Source organism: Triticum aestivum, chromosome 5A (genome assembly GCF_018294505.1).
Source record: "Triticum aestivum cultivar Chinese Spring chromosome 5A, IWGSC CS RefSeq v2.1, whole genome shotgun sequence".
NCBI classification, from domain to species: domain Eukaryota; kingdom Viridiplantae; phylum Streptophyta; class Magnoliopsida; order Poales; family Poaceae; genus Triticum; species Triticum aestivum.
The window spans coordinates 63,274,337-63,294,595 of record NC_057806.1 but is presented as its reverse complement, the minus strand read 5'-3'; the positions used below and the strand labels follow the sequence as shown (position 1 = coordinate 63,294,595).

Genomic DNA, 20,259 nt, shown 5'->3' with positions numbered 1-20,259 from the left:
ATTAGGCGACGGTTGTAATGGTAGTAAGAATGTACAGCCGTCTTTGTAGCGAACGTGGGAGTGGGAAGCATAAGGGATGAAGCCGGGGGAAACTTGTCGGATGCGATCATACCACCACTAAAGCACCAGATCCCATCAAAACTCCGAAGTTAAGCGTGCTTGGGCGAGAGTGTTACTAGGATGGGTGACCTCCTGGGAAGTCCTCGTGTTGCATTCCCTTTTTAATTTTTTTTGCGCCCCTTGAGAAACAGAACACACGTGCGCGATATATATTAAGCCCGTCATCATATTTTTGACATTTTCGATATGTTTTAGCTCGGAGCTCATTAGTCACTCGTCTAGGAAGAGTTAGGGCGCGAAAAGCGCGTTCTGAAAGGGGTGTAAAATATGTGTTGGTGCGGTATAGAGGGAGGGGTGGAAATCGTGGTAAACTCGTCTTCGTAGTTGAGCGAGAGAGTAAGTAGTATAGGGCATTAACCATTATGTGGCGATGGTTGTAATGGTAGTATGAATGTACAGCCGTCTTTGTAGTGGACGTGGGAGTGGGAAGCATAAGGGATGAAGACAGGGGTAACATGTCGGATGCGATCATACCAGCACTAAAGCACCAGATCCCATCTGAACTCTGAAGTTAAGCGTGCTTGGGCGAGAGTAGTACTAGGATGGGTGACCTCCTGGGAAGTCCTCGTGTTGCATTACCTTTTTAATTATTTTTTGCGCCCAGTGAGAATTCCCTTTTTAATTATTTTTTTCGCCCCGTGAGAAACAGAACCCATATGCGCGATATATATTAAGCCCGTCATCATTTTTTTGACATTTGCGATATGTTTTAGCTCGGAGCTCATGAGTCACGCATCTAGGGAGAGTTGGGGCGCGAAAAGCGCGTTCTGAAAGGGGTGTAAAATACGTGTTGCTGCGGTATAGAGGGAGGGGTGGAAATCGTGGTAAACTCGTCTTCATAGTTGAGCGAGAGAGTAAGTAGTATAGGGCATTATCCATTATTAGGCGACGGTTGTAATGGTAGTAAGAATGTACAGCCGTCTTTGTAGCGGACGTGGGAGTGGGAAGCATAAGGGATGAAGCCGGGGGTAACATGTTGGATGCGATCATACCAGCACTAAAGCACCGGATCCCATCAGAACTCTGAAGTTAAGCGTGCTTGGGCAAGAGTAGTACTAGGATGGGTGACCTCCTGGGAAGTCCTCGTGTTGCATTACCTTTTTAATTATTTTTTGCGCCCAGTGAGAATTCCCTTTTTAATTTTTTTTGCGCCCCGTGAGAAATAGAACACACGTGAGCGGTATATATTAAGCATGTCATCATATTTTTTACATTTGCGATATGTTTTAGCTCGGAGCTCATGTGTCACGCATCTAGGGAGAGTTGGGGCGCGAAAAGCGCGTTCTGAAAGGGGTGTAAAATACGTGTTGCTGCGGTATAGAGGGAGAGGTGGAAATCGTGGTAAACTCGTCTTCATAGTTGAGCGAGAGAGTAAGTAGTATAGGGCATTATCCATTATTAGGCGACGGTTGTAATGGTAGTAAGAATGTACAGCCGTCTTTGTAGCGGACGTGGGAGTGGGAAGCATAAGGGATGAAGCCGGGGGTAACTTGTCGGACGCGATCATACCAGCACTAAAGCACCAGATCCCATCAGAACTTTGAAGTTAAGCGTGCTTGGGCAAGAGTATTACTAGGATGGGTGACCTCCTGGGAAGTCCTCGTGTTGCATTCCCTTTTTAATTTTTTTTGCGCCCAGTGAGAATTCCCTTTTAATTATTATTTTTGCGCCCCGTGAGAAACAGAACGCACGTGCGCGATATATATTAAGCCCGTCATCATTTTTTTGACATTTGCGATATGTTTTAGGTCGGAGCTCATGAGTCACGCATCTAGGGAGAGTTGGGGCGCGAAAAGCGCGTTCTGAAAGGGGTGTAAAATACGTGTTGCTGCGGTATAGAGGGAGGGGTGGAAATCGTGGTAAACTCGTCTTCATAGTTGAGCGAGAGAGTAAGTAGTATAGGGCATTATCCATTATTAGGCGACGGTTGTAATGGTAGTAAGAATGTACAACCGTCTTTGTAGCGGACGTGGGAGTGGGAAGCATAAGGGATGAAGCCGGGGGTAACTTGTCGGACGCGATCATACCAGCACTAAAGAACCAGATCCCATCAGAACTTTGAAGTTAAGTTTGCTTGGGCAAGAGTATTACTAGGATGGGTGACCTCCTGGGAAGTCCTCGTGTTGCATTCCTTTTTTAATTTTTTTTGTGCCCCCTGAGAAACAGAACACACGTGCGCGATATATATTAAGCCCGTCATCATATTTTTGACATTTGCGATGTGTTTTAGCTTGGAGCTCATTAATCACGCGTCTAGGAAGAGTTGGGGCGCAAAAAACTCGTTCTGAAAGGGGTGGAAAATACGTGTTGCTTCGGTATAGAGGGAGGGGTTGAAATCGTGGTAAACTCGTCTTCGTAGTTGAGTGAGAGAGTAAGTAGTATAGGGCATTATCCATTACTAGGCGACGGTTGTAATGGTAGTAAGAATGTAGAGAACGCACGTGCGCGATATATATTAAGCCCGTCATCATATTTTTGACATTTTCGATATGTTTTAGCTCGGAGCTCATTAGTCACGCGTCTAGGGAGAGTTGGGGCGCGGAAAGCTCGTTCTGAAAGGGGTGTAAAATACGTGTTGCTGCGGTATAGAGGGAGGGGTTGAAATCGTGGTAAACTCGTCTTCATAGTTGAGCGAGAGAGTAAGTAGTATAGGGCATTATCCATTATTAGGCGACGGTTGTAATGGTAGTAAGAATGTACAGCCGTCTTTGTAGCGGACGTGGGAGTGGGAAGCATAAGGGATGAAGACAGGGGTAACATGTCGGATGCGATCATACCAGCACTAAAGCACCAGATCCCATCTGAACTCTGAAGTTAAGCGTGCTTGGGCGAGAGTAGTACTAGGATGGGTGACCTCCTGGGAAGTCCTCGTGTTGCATTACCTTTTTAATTATTTTTTGCGCCCAGTGAGAATTCCCTTTTTAATTATTTTTTTGCGCCCCGTGAGAAACAGAACCCATATGCGCGATATATATTAAGCCCGTCATCATTTTTTTGACATTTGCGATATGTTTTAGCTCGGAGCTCATGAGTCACGCATCTAGGGAGAGTTGGGGCGCGAAAAGCGCGTTCTGAAAGGGGTGTAAAATACGTGTTGCTGCGGTATAGAGGGAGGGGTGGAAATCGTGGTAAACTCGTCTTCATAGTTGAGCGAGAGAGTAAGTAGTATAGGGCATTATCCATTATTAGGCGACTGTTGTAATGGTAGTAAGAATGTACAGCCGTCTTTGTAGCGGACGTGGGAGTGGGAAGCATAAGGGATGAAGCCGGGGGTAACTTGTCGGACGCGATCATACCAGCACTAAAGAACCAGATCCCATCAGAACTTTGAAGTTAAGTTTGCTTGGGCAAGAGTATTACTAGGATGGGTGACCTCCTGGGAAGTCCTCGTGTTGCATTCCTTTTTTAATTTTTTTTGTGCCCCCTGAGAAACAGAACACACGTGCGCGATATATATTAAGCCCGTCATCATATTTTTGACATTTGCGATGTGTTTTAGCTTGGAGCTCATTAATCACGCGTCTAGGAAGAGTTGGGGCGCAAAAAGCTCGTTCTGAAAGGGGTGGAAAATACGTGTTGCTTCGGTATAGAGGGAGGGGTTGAAATCGTGGTAAACTCGTCTTCGTAGTTGAGTGAGAGAGTAAGTAGTATAGGGCATTATCCATTACTAGGCGACGGTTGTAATGGTAGTAAGAATGTAGAGAACGCACGTGCGCGATATATATTAAGCCCGTCATCATATTTTTGACATTTTCGATATGTTTTAGCTCGGAGCTCATTAGTCACGCGTCTAGGGAGAGTTGGGGCGCGGAAAGCTCGTTCTGAAAGGGGTGTAAAATACGTGTTGCTGCGGTATAGAGGGAGGGGTTGAAATCGTGGTAAACTCGTCTTCATAGTTGAGCGAGAGAGTAAGTAGTATAGGGCATTATCCATTATTAGGCGACGGTTGTAATGGTAGTAAGAATGTACAGCCGTCTTTGTAGCGGACGTGGGAGTGGGAAGCATAAGGGATGAAGACAGGGGTAACATGTCGGATGCGATCATACCAGCACTAAAGCACCAGATCCCATCAGAACTCTGAAGTTAAGCGTGCTTGGGCGAGAGTAGTACTAGGATGGGTGACCTCCTGGGAAGTCCTCGTGTTGCATTACCTTTTTAATTATTTTTTGCGCCCAGTGAGAATTCCCTTTTTAATTATTTTTTTTACGCCCCGTGAGAAATAGAACCCATATGCGCGATATATATTAAGCCCGTCATCATTTTTTTGACATTTGCGATATGTTTTAGCTCGGAGCTCATGAGTCACGCATCTAGGGAGAGTTGGGGCGCGAAAAGCGCGTTCTGAAAGGGGTGTAAAATACGTGTTGCTGCGGTATAGAGGGAGGGGTGGAAATCGTGGTAAACTCGTCTTCGTAGTTGAGCGAGAGAATAAGTAGTATAGGGCATTATCCATTATTAGGCGACGGTTGTAATGGTAGTAAGAATGTACAGCCGTCTTTGTAACAGACGTGGGAGTGGGAAGCATAAGGGATGAAGCCGGGGGTAACATGTCGGATGCGATCATACCAGCACTAAAGCACCGGATCCCATCATAACTCCGAAGTTAAGCGTGCTTAGGCGAGAGTAGTACTAGGATGGGTGACCTACTGGGAAGTCCTCGTGTTACATTCCCTTTTAATTAATTTCTTGTGCCTCATTAGAAATAGAACGCACATGCTTGATATATATTAACCCCGTTATCTTATTTTTGACATTTGCGATATGTTTTAGCTCGCAGCTCATTACTCACGCGTCTAGGGGGAGTTGGGGCATGAAAAGCACGTTCTAAAAGGGGTGTAAAATAATTGTTTTTGCGGTATAGAGGGAGGGGTGGAAATCGTGGTAAACTCGTCTCTGTAGTTAAGCGAGAGTAGTACTAGGGAGAATGTATAATCGTGGAAATCGTGGCATGAAAAGCACGTTCTAAAAGTAGTATAGGGCATTATCCATTATTAGGCAATGGTTGTAATGTTAGTAAGAATGTATAACCGTCTTTGTAGAGGACCTGGGAGTAGGAAACATAAGGGATGAAGCCGGGGGTAACATATTGATGCGATCATACCAGCACTAAAGCATCGGATCTCATTAGATATCCGAAGTTAAGCATGCTTGGACGAGAGTAGTACTAGGATGGGTGACCTCCTAGGAAGTCCTCGTGTTGCATTCCCTTTTTAATTAATTTCTTATGCCTCCTGAGAAGAACAACGCACATGCACGATATATATTAACCCCGTTATCTTATTTTTGACATTTGGGATATGTTTTAGCTCGCAACTCATTACTCACGCGTCTAGGGGAGTTGGGGCGCGAAAAGCGTGTTCTTAAAGGGGTGTAAAATAAGTGTTGCTGCGGTATAGAGGGAGGGGTGGAAACCGTGGTAAACTCATCTCTGTAGTTGAGTGAGAGAGTAAGTAGTATAGAGCATTATCCATTATTAGGAAACGGTTCCAATGGTAGTAAGAATGTACATCTGTCTTTGTAGCAGACCTTGGAGTGGGAAGCATAAGCGATGAAGCCGGGGATAACATGTCAGATGCGATCATACCAGCACTGAAGCACTGGATCCCATCAGAACTCCGAAGTGAGCGTTCTTGTGCGAGAGTAGTACTAGGACGGGTGACCTCCTAGGAAGTCCTCGTGGGTTGCATTCCCTTTTTAATTATTTTTTTCGCCTCATGAGAAACAGAATGAACATGCGCGATATATATTAACCCCGTTATCTTATTTTTCCACTCCCTTTAGCTCGCACCTCATGACTCATGCGTCTAGGGGAAGTTGGGGCACGAAAAGTGCGTTCTGAAAGGGGTGTAAAATACGTGTTGCTGCGGTATAGAGAGAGGGGTGGAAACCGTGGTAAACTCGTCTTTGTAGGCGAAGGTTGTAATGGTAGTAAGAATGTATAGTCGTCTTTGTAGCGGACCTGGGAGTGGGAAGCATAAGGGATGAAGCAGGGGGTAACATTCCGGATGCGATCATACCAGCACTAAAGCCCCGGATCCCATCAGAACTCTGAAGTTAAGCGTGCTTGGGTGAGAGTAGTACTAGGATGCGTGACCTCCTGGGAAGTCCTCGTGTTGCATTCCCTTTTTAATTATTTTTTGCCCCTCGTGAGAAACAGAACGTAATTATTTTTTGCGGCTCGTGAGAAACAGAACACATGTGCGCGATATATATTTACCCCGTTATCTTATTATTATTTGTGCCTCGTGAGAAACAGAACACACGTGCGCGATATAGATTTACCCCGTTATCTTATTTTCGACGTTTGCGATATGTTTTAGCTCGCAGCTCATTACTCACGCGTCTGGGGGAGTTGGGGGTGCGAAAAGCACGTTCTGAAAGGTGTGTAAGATACGTGTTGCTGCGATATAGAGGGAGGGTGGAAACCGTCGTAAATTTGTCTCCGTAGTTGAGTGAGAGAGTAAGTAGTACAGGGCATTATCCATTATTAGGAAACGGTTCTACTGGTAGTAAGAATGTACAATCGTCTTTGTAGCAGACCTGGAAGTGGGAAGCATAAGCGATGAAGCCGAGGGTAACATGTCAGATGCGATCATACCAGCACTGAAGCACTGCGTCCCATCAGAACTCCGAAGGTAGCATTCTTGGGCGAGAGTAGTACTAGGACGGGTGACCTCCTAGGAAGTCCTCGTGTGTTGCATTCCCTTTTTAATTATTATTTTTCGCCTCATGAGAAACAGAACGCACGTGCGTGATATATATTAACCCCGTTATCTTATTTTTTACGTTTGCATTATGTTTTTGCTCGCAGCTCATTACTCAAGCGTCTAGGGGAAGTTGGGGCGCGAAAAGTGGGTCTTGAAAGGGGTGTAAAATATGTGTTGCTGCAGTATAGAAGGAGGGGTGGAAACCGTGGTAAACTCGTCTCCGTAGTTGATCGAGAGAGTAAGTAGTATATGGAATTATCCATTATTAGGCGAAGGTTGTAATGGTAGTACGAATGTACAGTCGTCTTTGTAGCGAACATGGGAGTGGGAAGCATAAGGGATGAAGCTGGGGGTAACATGTCGGATGCAATCATACCAACACTAAAGCACCGGATCCTATCAGAACTCCGAAGTTAAGCGTGCTTGGGCAAGAGTAGTATTAGGATGGGTGACCTCTTCGGAAGTCCTCGTGTTGCATTCCCTTTTTATTTTTTTGCACCTCGTGAGAAACAGAATGCACGTGCGCGATATATATTTACCCCGTTATCTTAATTTTGACGTTTGCGATTTGTTTTAGCATGCAGCTCATTACTCACGCGTCTAGGGGGAGTTGGGGTGCGAAAAGCGCGTTCTGAAAGGGGTGTAAAATACGTGCTGCTGCGGTATAGAGGGAGGGTGGAAACCATGGTAAACTTGTCTCCGTAGTTGAGCGAGAGAGTAAGTATTATAGGGCATTATTGATACGTCTCCATCGTATCTACATTTTTTGATTGTTCCATGCCAATATTATTCAACTTTCATATACTTTTGGCAACTTTTTATACTATTTTTGGGACTAACATATTGATCTAGTGCCCAGTGCCAGTTCCTGTTTGTTGCATGTTTTTTGTTTCGTAGAATATCCATATCAAACGGAGTCCAAATGGAATAAAAATGACGGAGATTTTTTTGGAATATATATGATTTTTGGGAAGAAAAATCCACGCGAGACGGTGCCCGAGGTGGCCACGAGGCAGGAGGGCGCGCCTGCCCCTCCCAGGAGCGCCCCTGACTCTCATGGGCACCCGTAAAGCGGTTGACGCCCTTCTTTCGCTGCAAGAAAGCTAATATCCGGATAGAGATCGTGTCAAAATTTCAGCCCAATCGGAGTTACGGATCTTCGGGAATATAAGAAACGGTGAAAGGGAAGAATGTGAGAACGCAGAAACAGAGAGAGACAGAGAGACAGATCCAATCTCGAAGGGGCTCTTGCCCCTCCCACACCATGGAGACCATGGACCATAGGGGAAACCCTTCTCCCATCTAGGGAGAAGGTCAAGGAAGAAGAAGAAGGAGGGGGGCTCTCTCCCCCTCGCTTCTGGTGGCGTCGGAACACCACCGGGGGCCATCATCATCACCGCGATCTACACCAACACCTCCGCCATCTTCACCAACATCTCCATCACCTTCCCCCCTCTATCTACAGCGGTCCACTCTCCCGCAACCCGCTGTACCCCCTACTTGAACATGGTGCTTTATGCTTCATATTATTATCCAATGATGTGTTGCCATCCTATGATGTATGAGTAGATTTCGTTGTCCTATCGGTGGTTGATGAATTGTTGTGACTAATTTAATTTGCTTGTGGTTATGTTGTTGTCCTTTGGTTCCCATCATATGATTGCGCGGATGGATCACACCATAGGGTTACTTGTATGTTGATAGGACTATGTATTGGAGGGCAAGAGTGACAGAAGCTTCAACCTTGCATAGAAATTGATGCATACGGGATTGAAGGGGGACCAATATATCTTAATGCTATGGTTGGGTTTTACCTTAATGAACATTAGTAGTTGTGGATGCTTGCTAATAGTTCCAATCATAAGTGCATAAAATTCCAAGTCGGATGACATGCTAGCAGTGGCCTCTCCCACATAATACATGCTATCGGTCTAGTAAAGTAGTCAGTTGCTTAGGGGCAATTTCACAACTCCTACCACCACTTTTCCACACTTGCTATATTTACTTTATTGTTTCTTTATCTAAACAGCCCCTACTTTTTATCTACGTACTCTTTATTATCCTGCAAACCTATCCGACAACACCTACAAAGTGCTTCTAGTTTCATACTTGTTCTAGGTAAAGCGAACGTCAAGCGTGCGTAGAGTTGTATCGATGGTCGATAGAACTTGAGGGAATATTTGTTCTACCTTTAGCTCCTCGTTGGGTTCGACACTCTTACTTATCAAAAACTGTTGCGATCCCCTATACTTGTGGGTTATCAAGACCTTTTTCTGGCGCCGTTGCCGGGGAGCAATAGCGTGGGGTGAATATTCTCGTGTGTGCTTGTTTGCTTTATCACTAAGTAATTTTTATTTGCTGTTCTTAGTTGTTTTCTATCTTTAGTTATGGGTAGGAAACGCAAAATACCAAAAAAAATAGTTGTACCCACTAAACCAATGGTTGAAGAACCACTCAAAATCTATCACACTGCTGAAGTTTATTGCTTGGATCATCTTCGATCCCTATGTGCTCGTGCTGAAACCCCAACTAGCTTAGTTGAGGGCAAATCCTTAGATGAGCATGCTTGTTATGTGCGACACCGAATATCTGAAAAAGGGAAAACTTTACTGGATCAAATTCATTGGTTGCAATGCTATGCTTGGAATTTATGTGAAATATATGATTATACTTGTTGTTTTGAAGACCCTAAGAAACACCTTCCCTACCAATGTTTGTTTAGCGATAATGGAATCGTATCCTCTTATGCTAAGGGTGTTTATAGTTACTATGTTGTTCAAGAAATTGAAGAATTTGTTGCTTTTAAGGGTGCTTATGAAATTGCTTCTTTGATTGAAAAGTATGATGCTACTCTTTACAAATCTGAAAATTTTGCCATACTTAAATATTGCTATGATAATTATGCTTCTAATGCCTGTGTTGAACCATATATTGAGTACTACTCCGCTGTCCAAGAAGATACTAATATTTTGCAGGAGTCTATGGAAGAAGAAATTGATGAAACTGTGAGCTCATTGGATGAAGAAGATGAGGAAGAGAGCGAAGAACAAAAGGAGGAAGAGCGGATTAGCTACCCGTGCCCACCTTCTAATGAGAGTAACTCTTCCACTCATACATTGTTTAACTTCCCTTCGTGCTTACCGGAGGATGATTGCTATGATGATTGTTATGATCCCGTTGATTGTTTTGAAATATCCCTTTTTGATGATGCTTGCTATGCTTGTGGCCAAGATGCCAATATGAATTATGCTTATGGAGATGAACTTGCTATAGTTCCTTATGTCAAACATGAAATTGTTGCTATTGCACCCACACATGATAGTCCTATTATCTCTTTGAATTCTCCGAACTACACTATATCGGAGAAGTTTGCTCTTATTAAGGAATATATTGATGGGTTGCCTTTTACCATTGCACATGATGATTTTGATGAATATAATATGCATGTTATTGCTGCTCCTACTTGCAATTATTATGATAGAGGAACTATATCTCCACCTCTCTATGTTTCCAATACAACAAAATTGCAAGAAACTGGTTATACTATGCATTGGCCTTTACTTTGTGTGCATGAATTGTTCTTTTATGACATGCCTATGCATAGGAAGAGAGTTAGACTTCGTCATTAAATGATATATGTTACCTTGTGCTCACCACTAAATTACAAATCATTTTTAATTAAAATTGGCTTTGATATACCTTGGGATCCGGGTGGATCCATTACTTGAGCACTATATGCCTAGCTTAATGGCTTTAAAGAAAGCGCTGCTAGGCAGACAACCCGGAAGTTTTAGAGAGTCATTTTTTTCTCTTGTGTGCTTTTATAAAGTTTAGAAATAAAAATAATGTGCCAAGGTTTGCCTTTAGGATGTTTACATTTGCTTGATGGTTTGTACGGCACAGGACAAAAACTTTGGCTGTAGTGCGTGATTTTACATTTTTAGCTGGAACGTGAAATGGTTCTGATTCTTTTTGCACTGCCTTCCTATACAAATTGTTTATTTTTCTTAATTTTGATAGAATTTTTCAAGTATCAAAAGTATGGTGAATGTTCAGATTATTACAGACTGTTCTGTTTTAGACAGATTCTGTTTTTGATGCATAGTTTGCTTGTTTTTATGAAACTATCAATTTATATTAGTGGATTAAGCCATGAAAAAGTTATAATACAATATACACAATGCAAAAACAAAATATGAATTGGTTTGCAACAGTACTTAGAGTAGTGATTTGCATTATTATACTAACTGATCTTACCGAGTTTTCTGTTGAAGTTTTGTGTGGATGAAGTGTTTGATGATCGAGAAGGTGTCGATGTGAGAAGAAGGAAGAGAGGCAAGAACTCAAGCTTGGGGATTCCAGAGGCACCCCAAGTAAATATTCAAGGATACTCAAGTGTCTAAGCTTGGGGATGCCCCGGAAGGCATCCCCTCTTTCTTCAACAAGTATCGGTATGTTTTCAGATTCGTTTCGTTCATGCGATATGTGCAATCTTGGAGCATCTTTTGCATTTAGTTTTCATTTTTCTTTTATGCACCATGCTGGATGAGATAGTCCTTGGTTTATTTATAGAATGCTCTTTGCACTTCACTTATATCTTTTGAGTATGGCTTTATAGAATGCTTCATGTGCTTCACTTATATCATTTGAGGTTTGGATTGCCTGTTTCTGTTTACATAGAAAACCACCATTTGTAGAATGCTCTTTTGCTTCAATTATATTTGTTAGAGCGTGGGAATATCTTTTGTAGAAAGAATTAAACTCTCTTGCTTCACTTATATCTATTTAGAGAGATGACAGGAATTGGTCATTCACATGGTTAGTCATAAAATCCTACATAAAACTTGTAGATCACTGAATATGATGTGTTTGATTCCTTGCAATAGTTTTGCGATATAAAGATGGTGATATTAGAGTCATGCTAGTGGGTAGTTGTGTATTGTAGAAATACTTGTGTTGAGGTTTGTGATTCCCGTAGCATGCACGTATGGTGAACCGTTATGTAACGAAGTTGGAGCATGAGGTATTTGTTGATTGTCTTCCTTATGAGTGGCGGTCGGGGACGAGTGATGGTCTTTTTCTACCAATGTATCTCCCTAGCAGCATGCATGTAGTACTTTGTTTCGATGACTAATAGATTTTTGCAATAAGTTTGTGAGTTCTTTATGACTAATGTTGAGTCCATGGATTATACACACTCTCACCCTTCCATCATTGCTAGCCTCTCTAGTACCACGCAACTTTCGCCGGTACCATAAACCCACCATATACCTTCCTCAAAACATCCACCATACCTACCTATCATGGTATTTCCATAGCCATTCCGAGATATATTGCCATGCAACTTTCATCATCATCATATACATGACTTGAGCATTCATTGTCATATTGCTTTGCATGATCGTAAGATAGCTAGCATGATGTTTTCATGGCTTGTCCTTTTTTGATGTCATTGCTACGCTAGATCATTGCACATCTCGGTACACCACCGGAGGCATTCATATAGAGTCATATCCTTTTTCTAGATATCTAGTTGTAATATTGAGTTGTAAGTAAATAAAAGTGTGATGATCATCATTATTAGAACATTGTCCCATGTGAGGTTATCAAAATAAAAGTTGCCAAAGAAGCCCCCCAAAGAGAGAGAGAGAGAGAGAGAGGCCAAAGAAGCCTACAAAAAAAGAAAAAAAGGAAAAAAGGAAAAAAAGAGAGAAAAAGAGAGAAGGGGCAATGTTACTATCCTTTTACCACACTTGTGCTTCAAAGTAGCACCATGTTCTTCATATACAGAGTCTCTTGAGTTATCACATTCATATACTAGTGGGAATTTTCATTGTAGAACTTGGCTTGTATATTCCAATGATGGCTTCCTCAAATGCCCTAAGTCTTCATGAGCAAGCAGGTTGGATGCACACCCACTTAGTTTCAGTTAGAGCTTTCATATACTTATAGCTCTAGTGCATCCATTGCATGGCAATCCCTACTCACTCACATTGATATCTATTGATGGGCATCTCCATAGCCCGTTGATATGCCTAGTTGATGTGAGACTATCTTCTCCTTTTTGTCTTCTCCACAACCACCATTCTATTCCACCTATAGTGCTATGTCCATGGCTCACGCTCATGTATTGCGTGAAAGTTGAAAAGGTTTGTGAACGTTAAAAGTATGAAACAATTGCTTGGCTTGTCATCGAGGTTGTGCAACATGTGAGTATTTTGTGTGAAGAAGATGGAGCATAGCCAGACTATATGATTTTGTAGGGATAACTTTCTTTGGCCTTGTTATTTTGAAAAGACATGATTGCTTTATTAGTAGGCTTGAATTATTATTGTTTTTATGTCAAATGATAGACTATTGCTTTGAATCACTCGTGTCTTAATATTCATGCCATGATTAGACATATGATCAAGATTATGCTAGGTAGCATTCCACATCAAAAATTATCTTTTTTGTCATTTACCTACTCGAGGACGAGCAGGAATTAAGCTTGGGGATGCTGATACGTCTCCGTCATATCTATAATTTTTGATTGTTCCATGCCAATATTCTTCAACTTTCATATACTTTTGGCAACTTTTTATACTATTTTTGGGACTAACATATTGATCCAGTGCCCAGTGCCAGTTCCTGTTTGTTGCATGTTTTTTGTTTCACAGAATATCCATATCAAACGGAGTCCAAACGGAATAAAAACTGACGGAGATTTTTTTGTAATATATATGATTTTTGGGAATAAATATCCATGCGAGACGGTGCCCGAGGTGGCCACGAGGCAGGAGGGCGCGCCTGCCCCCCCAGGCACGCCCCTGACCCTCGTGGGCCACCCGTAAGGCGGTTGATGCCCTTCTTTCGCCACAAGAAAGACAATATCCAGATAGAGATCGTGTCAAAATTTCATCCCAATCGGATTTACGGACCTCCAGGAATATAAGAAACATGAAAGGGAAGAATCTGAGAACGCAGAAACAGAGAGAGACAGAGAGACAGATCCAATCTCGGAGGGGCTCTCGCCCCTCCCACACCATGGAGACCATGGACCAGAAGGGAAACCCTTCTCCCATCTAGGGAGAAGGTCAAGGAAGAAGAAGAAGGAGGGGTGCTCTCTCCCCCTCGCTTGTGGTGGGGCCGGAACGCCACCAGGGGCCATCATCATAACCGCAATCTACACCAACACCTCCGCCATCTTCACCAACATCTCTGTCGGTGTCAAAACCGGTGGATCTCGGGTAGGGGGTCCCGAACTATGCATCTAGGCCGGATGGTAATAGGAGGCAAGGAACACGATGTTTTACCCAGGTTCGGGCCCTCTTGATGGAGGTAAAACCCTACGTCCTGGTTGATTAATATTGATGATATGGGTAGTACAAGAGTAGATCTACCACGAGATCAAGGAGGCTAAACCCTAGAAGCTAGCCTACGGTATGATTGTTGTATGATGAAGTTGTCCTACGGACTAAAACCCTCCGGTTTATATAGACACCGGAGAGGGTTAGGGTTACACAAAGTCGGTTACAATGGTAGGAGATCTTGAATATCTGCATCGCCAAGCTTGCCTTCCACGCCAAGGAAAGTCCCATCCGGACACGGGATGAAGTCTTCAATCTTGTATCTTCATAGTCCTGGAGTCCCGCGGAAGGTATAGTCCGGCTACCCGAACACCCCCTAATCTAGGACTCCCTCAGTAGCCCCAGAACCAGGCTTCAATGACGACGAGTCCGACGCGTAGATTGTCTTCGGCATTGCAAGGCGGGTTCCTCCTCCAAATTCTTCATAAAAGTTTGTAAACACCAATTGTAGTGTCCGGCTCTGCAAAATAAGTTTCCACGTATTGCCACAGACAGAATAATATTAACACAAATCTAATCCGCTGACGTATTCCGCAGCGTGACATCACACTACGGCCAAGCCTTTATTCGAATCGTTTTTACTTTTCCACTTCAGCGTGTTTTGCGAGGCGGTTTCCTTGGCACGTCTTGTCAAAGCAGAGATCGTGTCCCCTTTATTTACGGGATTCTCATCAATACGGACGTGGGTAACCCAATCGTGCCCGTTAGCATGTCTCCTCGATTAAAGGCGAGTCCCAAACGGTTACGGGGAGGGCTCCTGGTATTCAACCTCTTATAAAGAGACCAAGGGCTTACTCCTTTTTTCCAATCTCAAAACAAGTTCGCTCGTCGCCTCGAGTTCCAACACCCTAGGCTCCAGATTCCAGGTGCTTTGGACCTTCGACAATGTCCGGTTCCGACCTTCAAGGCCGATGGATGCTAAAGTTGAGAGAGGCTAAGTTCTTGACCGCCGAAATTTTGCATAGGTTGCCTGCTCAAAGGCAGGCTATTCCCAGTCCCCAGCCCGGTGAGAGCGTAGTGTTCATGTCTCACTTCCTTCGGGGGTTAGGCTTCCCGATGGATCCCTTCGTGAGGGGGCTGATGTTCTATTATGGGCTGGAATTTCATGACTTAGCTCCGGAGTCCATCCTCCACATTTCCTCATTCATCGTTGTGTGCGAAGCGTTCCTCCGTGTTACTCCTCACTTCGGATTATGGCTCAAGACCTTTGGAGTGGAGCCGAAGATGATCGAGGGACGGCACGCAGAGTGCGGAGGCGTTGTCATAAGTAAGAATGCTGATGCTCCATGGCCCAAGGGCTCCTTTCAAGAGGAGCTCGGCTTGTGGCAACGAGAGTGGTTCTATATCACCGCTCCCAGGAGCACCAAGTGGGTGGCGCCTCCCGCCTTTCGCTTGGGCCCCCCACCACGGCTAGCATCATGGGTCAACAAAGGATTAGATTGGGGGTTATCCAAAGACGTGCCCTTGTTGCAGGGACGCATTAGGGATCTCTTAGAAAGAGACCTCAACCTAGTCAAGGTGACGCAGGTCATGCTGATTCGCCGAACACTGCCCGGCAAACGTCGCTCCCTTCGTCTGTGGGAGTTTAATCCGGAGGGACCACGAGCTCTCCAGCATTTTATGGGAGAAACTCCCGTGGAGATGTATAAAATGATCTTCGGATCACAAGCAATGTGTCCGGATTTGACCGAGGACGCAGGTTTAAGCTGCAATCGCCCGGATACTCAAGTAAGTAACCTTGTGCCCAGACTCGCTATCCGTAAAATTGTCATAAATTCGCCCTAAAAGAGCTGTCCTTTTAAACAGGAGTGGATAGCGAAGGCAAAGCTGATCAGGTGTCCGGCTCCCCTTCCTGAGACCAGGACGGATCCTGTGCTAGTCAGGATGTTGAAGATTGTGCCTTTGGAGGGAAGTGAGGGGGAGGACAAGGAAACTATGGCCTCCTCGAAGGAGGCTGCTCCGAAGGGAAGAACCGACAATTCCTCTCCTAAGGGGAAGAAGAGGGCCGCCTCTGACGACCCGGAGACCATGGCCTCAAAGCGGGGGAAAAAGTCCTCGTCAGAGGGTCCGATGCCGGGGAGATCCTCGGCCGAACTACGCCCTCAAAGGGATCAGCCCTCCAGCGAGCCGTAAGTAGAGAAAGATTTTCCTTTAGAGGGATGAGAGAAATCCTTGCTTTTTATCTGAGAAGATTAACCGAAATTCTACTTTGTAGCTCGGACCTCAGCCCTTCTCAGCAGAGCTCGTCTTCGGGGGATCTTCTTCCGGAGATGATGGAGAGTGGAACGCCTCCCCCTGCCGTACCGCGTGGCGAGGCGGGCGACCCTGAGGTGTCGTCGCGGAGGGTTTCTCCGAATCCGGTAGGGGTGGAAGGTAGCCATATGTCCCCCCAAGGTTCTCCGCGTCCGGCCTTCGATGGAGGTCATGGGACGAGTCCGACACCGTCCGATGCACGGTCAGAGGAGCTGATGATTCTCCTGGGGCGAGCTTCTATCTCAGAGGAGCACCATGCGTTGATGGGTACGGTGATTGGAAGGATTTCGTCCGCGGAAAGCGGATTGCATGAGGCTCTGACAGGTTTTGAGGTACGTTTGATAATGTACTTCTTTGTCAGTTGCACATAAACAAGATGCATCCTGTGTAGATAGTAGCCCATGAGACTCTGTGCGTTGTCAAAATTGACGGCGTGCAGAGGATCATAATCCCAGGTCTAAAATGTTGCCTTTGTATATAGGTGGCGAAGTGTCCGGAATCAAGCCGAACTGATGATTTTGCCGAACTAAAGAGGCAACTTGATGTTGCATATGCCGACATCGCGCTCGCCAACGAGCGGCTTGATGCGGCTCAAGGTATGCAATTCCTCGGGCGGCATCTGGTAAGAGGAACTTTATGCCAGTATCTTACAATGTGTGTGCTTGACGCAGATGGTGCGGCCGCTGTGGAGAGTCTTCGGGCGGAACTTGCCCAGGCTAAGGAACAATCTAGGAAAAGTGATGCGGTTGCCGAGAAGGCCCTTGAAGAGCTGAGAGCCAAATAGGCTGCTCACTACCGAAGCAAGAAGGAGATGGCCGTGATGGCCGTGAAGTTAAAGAGTGCTACTGACCCTTGCAAGTTTCTTGAGAAAGAAGACCGGGCGAGACAGACGGACTTAGAAAAGGCTGTTGCTGATGCCAAGGACGCTCGCTCTGCGATGAGAGCTGTGAAGGAGGAGCTGCGTCAGGCCGGACAGATTGCGTCTGGAAAGCCCTTTATGCTGCGGAGGAAGTTTTGCGATCCGAAGTTTGCTCCGTTGGACTGGATGTGGAGTGTGGAGGACACCTATCTGGATTTGGCAGCGAGTGCTGCTGATGCGACCGAATACTTTCGAGATCAAGAAGATCGCGAAGTGGAAAGGCTTTTCTGGTCGCAGTTCCAAAATCCAGAGCATCCACTAGCAATGGACGATCGTCTGGCTCAATGGGCCGAACTGAATAGATTGTCCGGACTCGCCATGAAGTACGTCATGGGTCATCTGTGGCCGGGGAGATCGGAGCCGAAGAGTTATTTCAGCTTGGTGCAGCAATTCCTTGACGCGGTGCCACGTATCAATGCGATGAAGAGGTCAGCATGCATAGAGGGCGCACGGATGGCTCTTTCCCGTGTCAAGACATACTGGGCAGAGATGGAGACCATCGTTGTTGCATCCCGAGATTTGGAAAAAGCCGAGTACCTTCCGAGCACTATTTTCAGGAAGTCCTTGAAGGCGCTCGTGTAATAGAGATGCAGTGCTCGAAGGATGCTATGTTCTGATAGCATATGTAATTATAAAGCAATATTTTGATGAATTGTAGTAGCCTTTTATACTTGTGCCTTCAAGTATTTGGAACACCTCCTGTGCGGCCGTTTTAAGATATATATACAAAATCTGAAAGATTGCAGTCGTTGGCTTCAGCCCCCACGCACATAGTGTGGGGGTGCTCGTAGAAGGTGCATTTTCACACTTAATCCAACGTCTTGGTCCTACAAAGGAGGTGATAGCGCAGCGAGCTAGGCAACCGTAATATAATGCTTTAACACTTTCACTTAGCCATAGGAGCTTGACAATGGGACTATTTAGGTAGCCCCTGGTGGCGACTGCGCTCGCCCGAATTCGGGGCGCGTATGTGCCTGGCCGGGAAACGGCCCTTCGTTAATGCGGAGGAATCCTACAGATTCCGGAGAGTCATCGAGTGGTTGACCAGTCTCACGCCATATCATGACAGTCGGTTTTCGGCTTTCTCTACTGAGGTGCTCGCCTGGCCAAACCAGGGCACAATCGCAGTAGTTCTCCTGGTGCCGCCTTAGCCGATAGAGCGGTACGTAAGGCGGCCGAACACAGGAGCCGGGCAACCCAACATTTGACCAAAATCATGACTCGGAGCCGATGCATATAAGGCCAAACTCGCGACGCCGAACAGTCGCTAAGGTATTCGGTCTTTATGAGAGCGGGCGAGGTAATGCTCTGAGGTATAAGCCCCTAGTGTCCAGGTACGTGCAAGAATTCTGACGTGGCCACATGCCAAGACGCCAGCCTCCTCCTTGGTCATAGAACCAGGGGATGTGTATCAACAAGAGACAGTAAAAAAGATTTACGCAGGGTCTTAATCTAAAAAGAATCCTTGGAACGGGTCCCTACTGCATGTCTGCGCCTGTGTCTCCGTTGTGCCGTATCCTGGACGGGCGCAGCACGGCGTTCATCTGTAAAAAGAGAGCAACTAAGTTGAAAAAGGGGCGTGCCAAACGAAAGTTATATGAAATAAACAAAGTGTAAAGTAAAATATGAAAAATTGGGCTTTATTGTCTCTTATTTTATACGTGTGAAGCCCCTAGTGCAGGGGTATATGGCCACTAAGCCTTTATCAGCGATACTTTTGTGCCGGACTCGTCTATCCGTGTCCGTGGTCTCAATGACCTGTTCCGATGTTCTGGCTGGTGAAGTCATTGTATTGTGGGGCTGTTAAAGCGGCCGCACAATCCTCCGCTTGGGGGAGATGTTCTCACTGTTTCCCCGTTAAGGAGATGATGCCGCGTGGACCGGGCATCTTAAGCGTAAGAGATGCATAATGCGGTATTGCGTTAAAGCGGGCGAAAGCTTCGCGTCCCAGTAGTGCTTGATAGCGACTTGAGAATGGGCCGATGTGGAAAGTCAGCTTTTCGCGACGGAAGTTATCGGCAGAGCCGAAAATAACATCGAGCCAGAGAAAACCCATGCAATGGGTGTCCGGACCTGGCGTTACTCCTTGAAAGGAGGTTTTTCTGTGGCGAATTCTTTTTGGGTCGATCCCCATGTGGCGGATTGAGTCCTGATATATCAGGTTGAGTCTGCTGCCACCGTCCATAAGGACATTTGAAAACTGGAGTCCCCCAATTATTGGATCGAGTACCAGGGCAGTCCAGCCTGGGTTCCTGACACTTCTAGAATAATCCAGATGATCGAAGCTGATTGGTTTTGACAACCAGTGGCGGGATTCCTTTGGGATAGGCCATGGGGCGCGTACCTTTATGGGCGCCGCACGTTTTGTTATATGGAGTAAGTTTACTGTTTTTACTTCTTGTGGGAAATTCTTTTGTTTCCTGGTACTCTGCTTTTGGGGTTCGTCCTCGTCTTTGCTTGGTGTGTCGAGCCCCTTGTGTTCGGCGTTGAGTCTGCCGGATTGTTTGAAAAGCCAACAATCTCTGTGGGTATGGTTAGCAGGCTTTCCGGGAGTGCTGTGTATTTGACATATCCTATCCAAGATTTTGTTTAGGTTGGATAGGTCGTCCCTGTTATCTTGGAGGGGCGGCTTTTTCTGATTCTGTCGTGAGCTTTTGAATCCGGGGTTGACTGCCGTGCTCTTCGGACTTTTTTCCTTAGTCCGACGATGGTCCTTATTGCGTCGAGGTTTTCTGTTTCCATCCCTAGTTTCGGATGTGCTTGGGTCACTGGTGCTGCATCTTGCCAACCAGCTGTCCTCTCCTGTGCAAAAGCGGGTCATGAGGCTTGTTAGTGCGGCCATTGTTCTTGGCTTTTCTTGGCCGAGGTGTCTGGCGAGCCATTCATCTCGGACATTATGCCTGAAAGCCGC

General features: G+C 45.4%; 12 non-coding genes and 2 pseudogenes across 12 annotated transcripts; all 14 read left to right on the top strand.

Moving 5' to 3' along the window:
- Positions 1–98: 98 nt before the first annotated feature.
- Positions 99–217, top strand: LOC123108955 (5S ribosomal RNA). Its single transcript, XR_006452298.1, has one exon. It is a non-coding gene; the product is annotated as a 5S ribosomal RNA (ribosomal RNA).
- A 363-nt stretch (positions 218–580) lies between these two features.
- LOC123109655 (5S ribosomal RNA) lies at positions 581–699 on the top strand. The gene has a single exon (XR_006452893.1). It is a non-coding gene; the product is annotated as a 5S ribosomal RNA (ribosomal RNA).
- A 399-nt stretch (positions 700–1,098) lies between these two features.
- LOC123108694 (5S ribosomal RNA) lies at positions 1,099–1,217 on the top strand. The gene has a single exon (XR_006452020.1). It is a non-coding gene; the product is annotated as a 5S ribosomal RNA (ribosomal RNA).
- Positions 1,218–1,615: 398 nt separating this feature from the next.
- Positions 1,616–1,734, top strand: LOC123108860 (5S ribosomal RNA). The gene has a single exon (XR_006452199.1). It is a non-coding gene; the product is annotated as a 5S ribosomal RNA (ribosomal RNA).
- Positions 1,735–2,133: 399 nt separating this feature from the next.
- Positions 2,134–2,252, top strand: LOC123109006 (5S ribosomal RNA). Its single transcript, XR_006452346.1, has one exon. It is a non-coding gene; the product is annotated as a 5S ribosomal RNA (ribosomal RNA).
- Positions 2,253–2,883: 631 nt separating this feature from the next.
- On the top strand, positions 2,884–3,002 carry LOC123109654 (5S ribosomal RNA). The gene has a single exon (XR_006452892.1). It is a non-coding gene; the product is annotated as a 5S ribosomal RNA (ribosomal RNA).
- A 400-nt stretch (positions 3,003–3,402) lies between these two features.
- On the top strand, positions 3,403–3,521 carry LOC123109005 (5S ribosomal RNA). The gene has a single exon (XR_006452345.1). It is a non-coding gene; the product is annotated as a 5S ribosomal RNA (ribosomal RNA).
- A 631-nt stretch (positions 3,522–4,152) lies between these two features.
- On the top strand, positions 4,153–4,271 carry LOC123109643 (5S ribosomal RNA). The gene has a single exon (XR_006452879.1). It is a non-coding gene; the product is annotated as a 5S ribosomal RNA (ribosomal RNA).
- A 401-nt stretch (positions 4,272–4,672) lies between these two features.
- Positions 4,673–4,791, top strand: LOC123108898 (5S ribosomal RNA). The gene has a single exon (XR_006452242.1). It is a non-coding gene; the product is annotated as a 5S ribosomal RNA (ribosomal RNA).
- A 416-nt stretch (positions 4,792–5,207) lies between these two features.
- On the top strand, positions 5,208–5,326 carry LOC123108977 (5S ribosomal RNA). Its single transcript, XR_006452319.1, has one exon. It is a non-coding gene; the product is annotated as a 5S ribosomal RNA (ribosomal RNA).
- Positions 5,327–5,690: 364 nt separating this feature from the next.
- Positions 5,691–5,810, top strand: LOC123109045 (uncharacterized; annotated as a pseudogene).
- Positions 5,811–6,123: 313 nt separating this feature from the next.
- Positions 6,124–6,242, top strand: LOC123108839 (5S ribosomal RNA). The gene has a single exon (XR_006452174.1). It is a non-coding gene; the product is annotated as a 5S ribosomal RNA (ribosomal RNA).
- A 462-nt stretch (positions 6,243–6,704) lies between these two features.
- Positions 6,705–6,824, top strand: LOC123109068 (uncharacterized; annotated as a pseudogene).
- Positions 6,825–7,189: 365 nt separating this feature from the next.
- LOC123108935 (5S ribosomal RNA) lies at positions 7,190–7,308 on the top strand. Its single transcript, XR_006452279.1, has one exon. It is a non-coding gene; the product is annotated as a 5S ribosomal RNA (ribosomal RNA).
- Positions 7,309–20,259: the final 12,951 nt, after the last annotated feature.